The sequence below is a fragment of the Carassius gibelio genome, chromosome B4 (genome assembly GCF_023724105.1).
Source record: "Carassius gibelio isolate Cgi1373 ecotype wild population from Czech Republic chromosome B4, carGib1.2-hapl.c, whole genome shotgun sequence".
In the NCBI taxonomy this organism is placed as follows: domain Eukaryota; kingdom Metazoa; phylum Chordata; class Actinopteri; order Cypriniformes; family Cyprinidae; genus Carassius; species Carassius gibelio.
Genome location: NC_068399.1, coordinates 5,400,190 through 5,413,922, shown reverse-complemented (window position 1 = coordinate 5,413,922; position 13,733 = coordinate 5,400,190). Strand labels below are relative to the sequence as shown.

Here is a 13,733-nt window from a genome sequence, read left to right as displayed (position 1 = left end):
GACAGATATTTAGTGATTTATGTCAGGAGTGCAAAATAATAAATCCGTATTATGCCACATTTTGAATAGAAATTCACAACTCACTCATATAAAGTCACGTCAAGAGCGGTTTATTTGTGTTCACATAGACTCACTGAACAGCGTCAATAAGGATTTACAGACCAAAGATGCATATCTGCGGAGATATATGGATATATTTACTGATGTTTACTTCATATTTCTTCAGACAGAATCGTCATTTCTATTCATTTTCCACGGATTTACGCGATCAGATGATAAACAGCCTCTCCCAGCGATCTCTGTGTGCGTGCAGTAGTCACAGCTCGTGCGGTGTGTGACTCAGACTCTGATTGGGTCTTTCAAACATCAATCTTAGAGTTTCATATCTGGACACCGCCCCATCGTGTCACATGCTTCCTGCACACTTCCTGGTAGTTATCTGGCCAAAACAACACTGAAACACCTCTGTACACACAAAATATCCGAATAATAAAGCCGCGATTACGATAGTAAAGCTTGGTATGAGAATTTCTTGAGATCTGGGGCGTTTTTATAAAAAAAATCGAAAATGTACATCGGAAATGCTAACTTGTGCAGCGATGAAAAAGGCTACAAATAACATATTTTTACAACAGTAAACGACCAAATTCCACCCCTGATCGCTAAAGGAAGTTATTATAAACACTCGATCGGGGTTTAAAGTGAGTTTTGAGTAAAAGTGTACTAATAATTTCATAAATTGTCAGATGTAGCTTGATGCTAACGTTAGCACCAATGCTACTAATAGCAGGTGCTTTTCTTCTTCATAATGCATTTTTGTCTCAATAATTCACGTAAGGTCGTAAGAAAATGTTTTGTTGTATTTTTATAGTAAGACTTTTGATAAATAAGGGCTAAATGCAAAGAGAGACTGAAGTGAGATCGCTGCTTTGTTGCTTTGTAAAGCCTGAAAAACCACAATCAAGGCTAATAAAGGTGGAATAAAAACAAAAGAATAATGATAAAAGAATAATGCGGATAATGTGTCATACTTGGCGGAGGTGTGAAAGACTCGTTTGGTGAGAACAATACAATCATGATTCGGGCAGTTTTCAACAGTGAAACATACACAAAGAGCACAGGAAAGTTTACATGTGAGATCTTACAGAGATGACAAGGGCCATAAATCAATCTGATTAGCCTTCTCTAAAAACACACATGACATGGCCTTAGAAAATATTTCATAAAATTCACAGTTTTACAGATTCGATTATGAAATTTTTTATGAAGTCTTGGAAGACTTGTGGCCTTAGCTACACTGTGTTTTCAAACTCATTTCCTACATCAACATTTTTTTAAATACATTTAAAACATATGTTTTTAATATTTTTATTTTTGTTTTTATGTTTGAGCTTATATATCTCTATTATCATAACAGTCTGAGTGATTCTGATTCCTGAACAGTAAACTTTAAAGTGTCAGCTTTGTGAACAAAGGTTGATTATTTATCTAGTCAGAAAGAATCATGAGCAGAAACCTTTTTATTTTGGGTATGTAATTTCGGTCTCCATGCCAAAAAAGGGGGGTTACTAGTAAGGGGTTAAAGACAATGGTTTGAACAGCTATTGTGGTGTCAAGGCTACATGTGTTCTGTCAGAAAAACGTAACTTTAATGTAACTACTGGTGTCCCCCTGACATCGCTCATGACTTATTTGAGGGAATAGTTCCTTTCGAAATTGCCCTATGTTTAACTGTTATCATTTCAAAAAAATATTTTATTTTATCATATCTGAATAAGATAAAAGGAGATTTTCCTTACCAATGGACTGATAAAACAAACCGCCCCCATGCTGTTCCAGTGACGTTTGCTTCCAGGAGAACAGTTGTGTGTGACTGCCATGAAAATTGGAGTTTAATCAGATTTCTTCCTCTATTAATTGGACAGACTGTGCCTGCAGGAGAACCAGCCTGGCAACTACTCTCAGATCTGAAGGACATTGTGAACCTTGTTGTTTCTCCCGTGCAAACTGAAGAATCCATTGCATACTTAAGCTTTAAGAACACTGAGCACCAAGTCAGATTTAAGGAGGTTTTCCCTGACTCAGATTTCTTGCCGAAACATCATTGTTTGCAGCACTACCCTCAGTTAATTTGTGACTTTGGACCTTTAGTTGAACTATGGACCATACACTTCGAATCAAAGCACAGTTTCTTCAAAAGAGTAGTTCGACACTCAGGATGCTTCAAAAATGTGCTGCTTTCTTTAGCAGAAAGGCATCAATTTGCCATGGCACATCAGCTTTACATCTGCAGCCTACCTAAACCGCCTTTACAAGTAGCATGTGGTGCATCAGTTCCACTTCATGGTTTGAAAGAGGACATTGCATTTGCCATCAGGTGGAGATACGCAGACTTGGATGCAGTGTTTTTGACTCAAAATGCATCTTACAACAGCCTCAACTACAGGAATGGGATGATTATTCCACATGGCTCATTGGCAGGGATGCCTGAATTTGCTGAGATTATACAAATGGTTATTGTCCAGGATACACTGCTTTTCGTTGTTAAGAAGTTGGCTTCATGGCTCTGGGAACACTATAGAGCTTATGAACTGAAACCATGTCCCACAAAGGAGATAAAACTCCTTCATCCAAATGAGCTGAACGATCCATACCCATTAGTGGACTACACAGTTGGGGGAATGAGGCTCATTACTCTGAAAAAATACATACATATTTAAGGTCAGAATTTATCGAGTGGTTTTGTGTTTTTGCATGTATCCCTTAAAATGCAACACAAAATTGAGTCCAAAAATTAATTCAATACTTAAGTTTCATGCACCCATTTTTCATGTACATTTGATATCAGTCCAGTGCAGACGACATTGTGGCTAGCTGCCTAATTGGGAAATCCGTGCCCTTGCATGTGTTCTAGTATTTTATCATTCTTTTGTAGCCTGTTGCCATATTAGTTATTTGAATAGGCCTATAAGTTTAGGTTTTACTTTGAGCTGATTGTCTAAATGTCTAAAAATGTTACGGTCTTTTTCCACTAGTGTTGTTTTTGGCGGCCTGTTTTAATTTTAGTTTTAGTCTAGTCTTTGTGTCAAGCTGTCATTTTAGTTTTTATTAGTTTTAGTCACGTTCATACTCTTTTTAGTCTAGTCTAGTTTTAGTCAACTAAAAGTCTGAGCATTTTAGTCTTATTTTAGTCAGAATTATCCATGACTATTTTAGTCTAGTTTTAGTCGACAAAAACTTATGACATTTTTAGTCAAGTTTTAGTCAATGAAAATTGTATTTTAGCCTCTTTTTGGTAATGCAATTCTATTTAACCCAGTCAATATAGTGTAAGTACCTAGTAGTATAGACCAAAATATAAACCAAAATTTTCTAGAATCTAGAATACTTATCTAGAATACGGTATTCAAACTTTCAAAGTCATGTTGTTGATGCCAAATTCAGTTCAGAGTGATTGCTATGTGAATTTAAAAAAACTAGCTAAAGTATTTGGCCAACAAGGGATGTCAGTCAGTCAGGTAGGAACTAAGAACCCACTTTACACTCTCTCACATAAACACACACACATACACACACACACACACTCACAAACAAATATACACACACACACACGTTTGTCTCAGTCGTTTTCAGCTCCAGTGGCTAACGTCTAAAGCTAACATTAAAATGAGACACATTAACCACATCCTCATGAGTTGGCTTGGCATGAGCTTTCTAATATAGAGCTTTCATTATGGAATGCCTTGAGATGTCTCTTATGGTTTGTGGTGTTTTTTCCGGTGATTTTGTGGCCGCATTTCTCCCCATCTTTTTTCACAACACATTCAGTTTTCTATTCTTTTTCTTCCAAAGATGAACCCCGGCTGGCCGGCCATCGGACCCTTTCTCTCTGTCAGGCTAATAGACTTAACTTTGTTGTCGTTTACATACACTAACCATGACACTCACCGCAGTCTAAATATCTAAATAATGCCGCGAGTGAGGCTTGAGGAAGTGACGTCGCCTGCGTCTGCGCAGTGCAACCTGATGCAGCCTCCCGAAAGGGAGACACAGCAGGAAACAGAAATTACTGCAAAAATACTACGAATAAACGAGACGAAATAAGGTTATAACATTTCGTCTCGTCTCGTTTTGGTCAACAAAAATTAAGAGACATTTTAGCATAGTTTTTATTTTGTAGACCACATTAAGTCTCGTTTTTATTCGTCAACGATAATGCATTATACATTTAATTATAGTTATCGTCACATGATCAGCATTTACGTTGCGTCTCCGCTCGTTTTCGTCACGTGATAAAGGTTCGTTGACAAAGATATTTAGTCAAAATTTTCGTTGACGAAAGCAACACTATTTTCCACTCTCTCTTTCTCTCTCATTCTGTTTTTCTGTTTCTACTCTGTCCATCTACTTTTATTACTAATTTCTCTCAGTACACCATGGCGGAAACAGCACTTGTGGTGAAAATGATTGCATGAGAATGGAGCTGCACATTCCCAATGCTGTGGAAGACCACATTGAGGAGGTGAAGAATGCATGTGGACTCAAGAGGCCATATACGGCTGCATTATGAAGACACTGATTTTGGAGATATGTTTATTAATGTGACCTCAACATCTGTAATTAAGGACCACACCATTCTTAAAGTGATCCAGCTATACCCTGAAGCCCCCACTGTTGTCCTGTACCCAGTTAATACCCCAATGAGAAGCACCCTTTCTCTCGACATTGACAGTGAAGACTGCCCCAGCTTGCTGTCTGCACTGCCTAGCAACATTGCTCTGTCTAGCCACACAGACTGTTTAAGAAAAGAGCAGTGGCCAAAGGCCTTCCAAAACCCACTCTTTTCGTCCAACACTGAGTGTCAATTGCAGAGGGCAAACATTGAGTTTGCAAACAGCCAAACTACACTGACAGTTGGCACCAAAATGCTTTCAGACATATTAGAAAAGCTAACTGAGGCAATTTACAGCTACAAAGGCTACCCAACAGGTTCCGACTGCAAAGATGATGCAGATGCATTGATTAAAAAATACCTCTGCTTAACTCAACAAGGGCCCTTTGGGGGGAGTTGTGGCTGGCAACAAAGAATCAAGGTTAAGATGGCAAACTACCGGACTCTACTTAAGGCGCATGGTACATCAGCTGAGCTCTCCCTGAATTCTTTTAAATCCAAATCTCAGGAGGACTCCTACCCTGCAAAGAATTGGAAGAGGCCTAGAAGAGCAGAGTTGAACTATTTCCCACCCTTACCAAATGGTGAGACACCAGAAAGCATGGAACCGGAAAGAGTTTCTCTTTTGACTGAACTTCAGATAAGAAATAACTGGCAAACTGTTAAAGAGAAGATGGCCAAGACGTTTGGGTACCGGAGGCAAGAAATAGTGCATGAGCAGGTGAGAATTGCAAATGTTGTGGAGAGGTGGCCAGCCCTTTTTCACATGGAAGAGGTCAGTTTTGGTGCAAAACTATGTTGATTCTTGTTCATTTGGTATTTATAACAGTAATTTGATTACAGCTTTTGTCACTAATTTAAATAGTTTTGTCAATTATTAATCCCAAACTTTGTATTTTCTGCTGTTTTAATTTTTTAGATCAGTGCCGAGTTCATGAGAATCACGACGGTGCCCTTGGAGACAAAATTCTTACAGCAGCTGGACAGGCACGAAACTTGTACAGATAATACAGAGTAAGGGTGGCGTGACAAAGGAAAGGACTGGCAGGATTTTACATAGCATAGATGAGGTTTGTACAATTGCGACTGATTCAGACTGAATCAAATATGTTTGATATTACCTTAACCGTTCTGTTCTATGGTCGCTTTAACAGGATGGTACGTTAACTTTTTTTGCACGTAGCACTGGTGCTACAAAGGTTGAAAGATTTTTTAGCACCAGAAGCCTGAAAGTTGTCAGCACAGACTGATTTCTTTTGTAGCATGTGCAACAAATGTCACACTCTACAGCCCTGTATGATACCAATTATGACATTTAAAACCCTGACAACTCAATCGTTTGTGCTCAAAATTAACTGAAATGGACCAAAAGTATATTGCATACATACATTATTCTGCTACTGGAGAAGTCAGGGTTTTGTGTTTTAATAAAAAGTATATGTACACTTCCAAAGTTCTCAATGCCTTTTTAAAATGTTAGATCCTTAATTATACTATCAACGAAGTCTGAGGCTACTTTGAGCCTTGTTTATGATTTAAAAATAGTGATTTATAGCACGAAGTATGATGCACCTAACACTAACATTGTGAGCATTTTGCACATATAGGCTAAATGTGGTCTTTAAAGGCAGGCATGACGTTATATAAAAATGCTCGAATGCGAACGCTCACATTTTTTATTATGTTTTAATATAATCTGTTTCACACAGTTTTTTTCCTGTAAGTGGTAAAAAAGTATGTAATTTTTATGAATTCGTTTTGTTTAGGTCGCGGACATCAACACAAGGAGGGAATCAGTTCTTAAATGTTTAATCATCTACTTTGGTGAATCTGTTCACCTTCTCATCAAGGAAATTCAGGTACGTACGAGCGACTTATTTATCAAAATTAATTTGACATGAACCAAGAGTAATAATGAACTAAGAGAAATGAACCAAGAGAAAACATTACCGTCTACAGCCGCGAGAGGGCGGTAGATGTCTGATCTCACCCTCATCTGTCTCTATGGAATGACATGAAGAAACAGAACAAACTGAGACAGACTCAATCCAGAAGAATCTCCAAGACACTTCAAGAAACCAATCTAGCAAGGAGGCACCGTGGGATTGTCAGGGATTGCATCTTAGTGGAAATTATATTGGAAAGTGCACTTCTTATAGTAAGCTCATTGAAAGTCTAAACATTGAGACTTTGTCTAGGCTTCTGTCTTTAAACAGCCGGGCAAATGTGCAATCTCATAGTTGCATGTACTACGCAATGGTCTGTCCAGTAGTACGATTTTGTCATGGGGAAGTATAGAGTAAAGTACTGCAGAGAGTGCTACATAAAAACTAGTCTTGGTTGCATTATCAGGGTCCGGTTGCACCAGCTGTGCACACGTTACAACGTAACCTATTATAGATAATAAAGACACCAAGTTACAACTTGCGCATTACTAAATATTTTTGCATTGCACCATTAAACTTAGTTTAAACGTAACTCTACGTTCCAACTAAATATTTATGGAGGTGTCTGCCCATGAATAATGGTTGAAAATAGATGGCAGCCTGATTAGATCACATCGATGAGCTTGTGATCAATAATGAAGAACCGCATGTTCGTAGACAAATTTTATGAGACAAACATCATCATTTGGATATTTTATTGGATAGGTTATTTTAAGTAAACTATAAATTCCATATATTATAGGAGATCTTTGTATTACTAATTTCACTTATGGATATCTAAAATCTAATATTTTCTAGTTGTGCATTCAATTACTTAAATTTGTTATATTAATGAGTTCTTGAGAGAAAAAATCTGTTCTGCTTAAATTAAAACCTATCTTGTCTTTTCTTGTCAAATTAAATCGTATGGTGTCTTTACAACAAATAAATACATTACGCATACAATAAATACGCATACAATAAATACTATATTAAACTATAAAAATAACTTTAAATATCATGTTACGAAAAGTATTTACATTAAAAAAATGTAATAAACGACATACTTGAACAATACTGGAATACTGGCCTCTAAAAGAATAAATCTGAATGACACTACATTTCAACAACATTGAGGGTTTAGCCAAGAGGATTTAACTCCTTTTGTAACTGAATGATCTCCATGTTTAACTTAACATTTTCTAGATCTATTTGTTTGCATTCACTTTTTATTTTCAGGATCTCCTCTTCTACTTTTTGAGTATTCACGCTTGAGAAGCCTACTAAAGCGGTTATAGTTTAATTCCTCATCCAGCTCATTTGCATGCTTCCTTTTCTTTGTATTTTCGACTGAAGGTGGCAGTTCTGTGTCTTGTGTGCTTCCTGGATGCTCTGCATGAAGGACAGGAGGATCTCCTGCTGACGCTGGCAGTAAAATGTTTTCAGCTCAAGTTTCTACTGGTGTTGGCTGACTTGATGCAATAACGCATGCTGGTGGATAAACAAGACCCTGTTTGTTTGTTTGTTTTTTACTTTAAAACATTGTATGCATTTAATCACAGGAAAGAAAATTGTGATACTAGTAATAATAATGATAATAATAATATAGTCTAGTCATAATAGTAAGGGTGGGTATAATTATATAATTAATTATTATAATAATAATAATTTTTTTTTCTCCCAGTGACCGGTCTCCTTGTATTTCAGGAGAAATTGATGAAGTCACATGCTATAAATCTGATTTACAGGACTCTATGAACTGCAGCGCAAACAAACATGGTGACATCAATCTCATGTTACAGATCAAACTCATTTAGAAAGGTTTTTAATCATAAACTTCCACTGGTTCATTACTGGACTTTTAAATTAAATGTTCCCTCCTGGTGGAATGAACTCCCCAACTCAATCCGAGCAGCTGAGTCCTTAGCCATCTTCAAGAATCGGCTTAAAACACAGCTCTTCCATCTTTATTTGACCCTCTAACTTTAACACTCACTATTAAAAATCTAACTACCTTTCTAATCTTTTTGTATTCTATCCATTTACTTTTAATTTTTTATACAATTATTAAAACGACCTCTATCACTAGCTTGCTCTTTTCTTTTTCTATTCTGTCAGTTTTCTTTTTATTTATCATATCATTTAAAAGCTCTTGGAACGTGTTCTGCATTTAAGCTAACTGAGACTTGTTATAGCACTTATATATCATTGCTCTTTTGTTTCTTTTTGTCTCTTGATTGCTTCTATTGTCCTCATTTGTAAGTCGCTTTGGGTAAAAACGTCTGCTAAATGACTAAATGTAAGTGTAAATGTAATTTGTGATATAATTTGCTTTTAGTATTATTTTAATGCTTACTATTTTAGTATTATTTTATTTATTATAAGCTTCTTGAATTTATTGTTTGTGTCTAACAATGGAAAGATGACAATGCCTGTGTATTATTTGAAGGTTTAATAAAGCGGAATATACTTTTATTTTGGTCTGGTGTTGTGACGTCATAAGGCTGCGCTGCGTCTGTAATTCAGCTGAAGAAAGGTGAGCGCTTTTGTTCAATTCTTTAAAGTGTTTAAATCAATACAACTCCTTTATGGTCAATAGAAAGCACGCGAGTCTCATTACTTTTGCTGCATCCCAATTTGCATACTATCCGTTCTAAATATCATTATGCCAATGACTCCCGGATGGTCTACTACTTGAGATTAAAATTCGAAGTGCAGATCGAGAACTACAAACACGCATAAAAGCGTTCAAAAACTACAAAAATGGCGGATACGCGAGACCAACGGACAACAGAGAAAGGGGTATGAATGATAAATAATAAATGTCTAACCTGATTAAATATATTTATGTAATGCTATTAGCGTTATATTTCAGCTGCAGCAACATTGTGAACATTTATAGTAATGTGTTTGGTAATAAACTTTTAAATGCATGCAAACTTATGAAGAGAGTTCTGGTCATGAAAGACCCTGACAGATCATCTTAGCTCTTCATTTCTCTCCAGTATGGTAGGAGTCACATGTGGATTTTGTTAACTGTGACAATGACTGACAGGGCAGTTTAATCAGTGAATTATACTCACCTCTGGTTATAAAAGTGTCTAATGACTAGTAAATCTTGCACTTTCAGTAAAATAATTTCCTGCACTGTGTCAGTGATTTTACATGATTATGTGATTAAACCACACAGCATGTCCAGATGTCAGACAAACACATATACTTGTATATATTGTAGTAGTAATCAGACTACACTACATTTTCCTTTCTAAATTAGCCCTTATGCTAACACTTATGTACAGTAAGTACAGTTTTTGTTACCTGAACCTCTTTCACCTAATATGTTTACTTGAAGTAATTTATTTTCTTTCAGGTTAATTTGACAGGGATGATGCACATCAATAATACATAAATGTACGATGTCCCAGAATTAGCCAGAAGTCTATTTTGCATCTGCAGTCCCTGGACTAATAGTAAAATATCACTCTAAAACTAAAAAACAATTAATAAATGCATACATGCTCCAAAATATGAATACAATTGATTATACATTTAGTCATTCTTTCTTGTAAGTCCTCCCTCTCAGTGGCACAGTTGAATGAGAGGCTCATTATGCAGCTCATTATGCAGGCCTTTGTCTTCTCTGGTGTAAATCAACAAATCAATCAGATATTCATGATAGTTGACGCCTACTCGCATATGACTTTTACCAACAAAAAGTGTCTTTAAAAAAAATTTAAATCAATATATTGTTTTCTGTGAGTGAGTAAACAAGATGATTTTCACATAATTTAGAAAGAAAAATTCTAGGCTACAAGCTCCAGTTCTCAAAAATCCCGGGAACCAATGTTATGTATAGCCGCGTTTCCACCGCAGGAACTTTACCCAGGAACTAGGGACTTGGTCCGGTACTTGGTGTGTTTCCACCGCAGGAACCAGGAACTAAATAAAAGTTCCGGGTAAAAAAATGCCCCCCAGAAAGTCCCTGCTGGCGAGGTGGTACTTTTTTAAAGTTCAGGAACTTTCGGGGGCGGGACTTTGGCGCTAAACATCCTGATTGGTTGAGTTGACGCAGCATTGGTTGAGTTCAACCACCATTTATTCGGATCAACATTTTCAAAATATTACTGTTATTGTGTCATGAAATGTAATTTTAAAAGTATTTCAGGCGAGAATGTAGTTGTTTAAAACTCAAATCTGTTGTTTATTTATAAAGACAGCGCCTATTTAAAAATGTGTTTCGCCGATCTCTGAGACGGTGAGCTCCACACGATCAGGGAGAGCTCAGTGATCATCTATCCGCCCAGAGGCAGCCTCACCTTGGATAGACCTTCTGATATGTGCCGCTGGCTCTGATGTGTCTTTAGTGGTTAAACATAACATATAATTCAGCTGCGGGGTAAATCTAACAGGTTTTCTTTGGTCTGTATTCAATTTATCTATATGTTAAAATGAAAATAAAAAAGGCAAGTCTATATAATATTTCGTTTCATTGTAATGGATGTATATAACGTTACACATATCCCTGAACTAAGTACATTTCTGCAGCTGTTATTATGTTTAAATGAAAACGAAAGGAGGCAGTGGTATTTTATATCCTATTTCGTTTTATTGTAAATATACTGAGGGGAAAATAACAGTAGCCAAAGCCATCTGAGTTCACGCAGCATTGGTTGAGTTCAACCACCATTTATTTGGATCATTTTCAAATATTACTGTTATTGTGTCATGAAATGTAATTTTAAAAGTATTTCAGGCGAGAATGTAGTTGTTTAAAACGCAAATCTATGGTTTATTTATAAAGACCGTGCCTATTTAAAAAATGTGTTTCGCCGATCTCTGCGACGGTGAATTCCACTCGATCAGCGAGAGCTCAGTCCTCATGTATCCGCCGAGATGCAGCCTCAAATCGGCTAGACCTTCTGATATGTGCCGCTGGCTCTGATGTGTCTTTAGTGGTTAAACATAACATATACGTTAATTCAGCTGCGGGGTAAATCTAACAGGTTTTCTTTGGTCTGTATTCAATTTATCTATATGTTAAAATGAAAATAAAAAAGGCAAATTTATATAATATTTCGTTTCATTGTAATGGCTGCATATACACATATCCCTGAACTAAGTACATTTCTGCAGCTGTTATTATGCTTAAATGAAAACCAAAGGAGGCAGTTGTATTTTATATCCCATTTCGTTTTATTGTAAATAGGAAAATTGCAGTAGCCAAGACGAGCTGACTGAAGTTATCAAGTGCTGCTGTTTATAGATTTACCGGACTTGCGTCGTCGCGGACATCACACTCCCGAGTCGAATGCACAAAGTCTGAACTAACTACCGAGGATGCACGTCCAAAATCAGCGTACTTTAAAAAAACAAACAAATCAGCAGTACTTTGTATTGAGAAACGCGCGCAGACCTACGTCACCAGTCTATTTGCCTAATCTACCCGGTACTTTACACCGCGGTGGAAACGCAGAAAGCAACAGGTCTGGGGGGAAAAAAGTTCCTGGGAAAAAAAGTTCCTGGTAAAAATGTTCCGGGTAATTTCGGTGGAAACGCGGCATATGTGTTTTATGGCCTTATTCAAGTGATTTAACATTTTTAGTTTTTCACTAACCATGCATTACATTTTTTTTCTCAAAAATACAATCATGTACATGCATGCATTTCACATATTATTATAGCCCAGTTTGTGCTGATTACAGTGATATTAGACTTACAGAGATATTACCCATTTAGATATTTATAAGAAACTGAAAAAGCACAAATATCAGGGCATGACAAAACTTCACCAGGCCCCAAAAATACCCTTATGCCGCGTTTCCACCGAAATTACCCGGAACATTTGTACCAGGAACTTTTTTTCCCAAGAACTTTTTTCCCCCCAGACCTGTTGCTTTCTGCGTTTCCACCGTGGTGTAAAGTACCGGGTAGATTAGGCAAATAGACTGGTGACGTAGGTGCGTTTCTCAATACAAAGTACCGCTGATTTAAAAAAAAAAGTACGTTGATTTTGGACGTGCATCCTCGGTAGTTGGTTCAGACTTTGTGCATTCGTCTCAGGAGTGTGATATCCGCGACGACGCAAGTCCGGTAAATCTATAAACAGCAGCGTACTTGATAACTTCAGACAGCTCGCCTACTCAGCTGGCTACTGCAATTTTCCTCTCTGTATATTTACAATAAAACGAAATATGATATCAAATACCACTGCCTCCTTTCGTTTTCATTTAAGCATAATAACAACTGCAGAAATGTACTTAGTTCAGGGAAATGTGTATATGCAGCCATTACAATGAAACGAAATATTATATAAAAATTTTTTATTTTCATTTTAACATATAGATAAATTGAATACAGACCAAAGAAAACCTGTTAGATTTACCCCCAGCAGCTGAATTGTATTTTATGTTTAACCACTAAAGAGACCTCAAAGCCTGTGGCACATATCAGAAGGTCTATCCCAGGAGAGGCTGCTCTCTGCGGATACATGAGGACTGAGCTCCCGCTGATCGAGTGGAGCTCACCGTCTACGAGATCGGCGAAACACATTTTTAAATAGGCGCTGTCTTTATAAATAAACTACAGATTTGAGTTTCAAACAAATACATTCTCGCCTGAAATACTTTTAAAATTACATTTCATGACACAATAACAGTAATATTTTGAAAATGTTGATCGAATAAATGGTGGTTGAACTCAACCAATGCTGCGTGAACTCAACCAATCAGCATGTTTAGCGCCAAAGTCCCGCCCCCGAAAGTTCCGGAACTTTGAAAAAGTACCACCTCGCCAGTAGGGACTTTCTGGGGGGCATTTTTTTACCCGGAACTTTTATTTAGTTCCTGGTTCCTGTGGTGGAAACACACCAAGTACCGGACCAAGTCCCTAGTTCCTGGGTAAAGTTCCTGCGGTGGAAACGCGGCTTTAGACTCCAGAGGGTTAAAGCAAAAAAAGCCCATACGAAGTATTGTGTACATTTATAGTAAATTAACATACTTTCCAGAAGGCCAACAATTCACTAAAAATGTTTTTTTTTTTTAAATGGGTTTTATGAAGTATTCTAATTTGTTGAGAATGAATTGGTGGGTTTTTGTTAAATGTGAGCCAAAATCATCACAATTAAAAGAACCCAAAAC

General features: G+C 37.0%; 1 protein-coding gene and 1 long non-coding RNA gene across 4 annotated transcripts in view; both read left to right on the top strand.

Moving 5' to 3' along the window:
- Window positions 1-13,733, top strand: part of LOC127955967 (gastrula zinc finger protein XlCGF57.1) — a 73,741-nt gene that overhangs the window by 34,572 nt on the left and 25,436 nt on the right. The window lies entirely within an intron of this gene.
- On the top strand, window positions 10,453-12,165 carry LOC127956113 (uncharacterized). The gene is made up of 2 exons (XR_008153479.1): window positions 10,453-11,006; window positions 11,601-12,165. It is a non-coding gene; the product is annotated as an uncharacterized LOC127956113 (long non-coding RNA).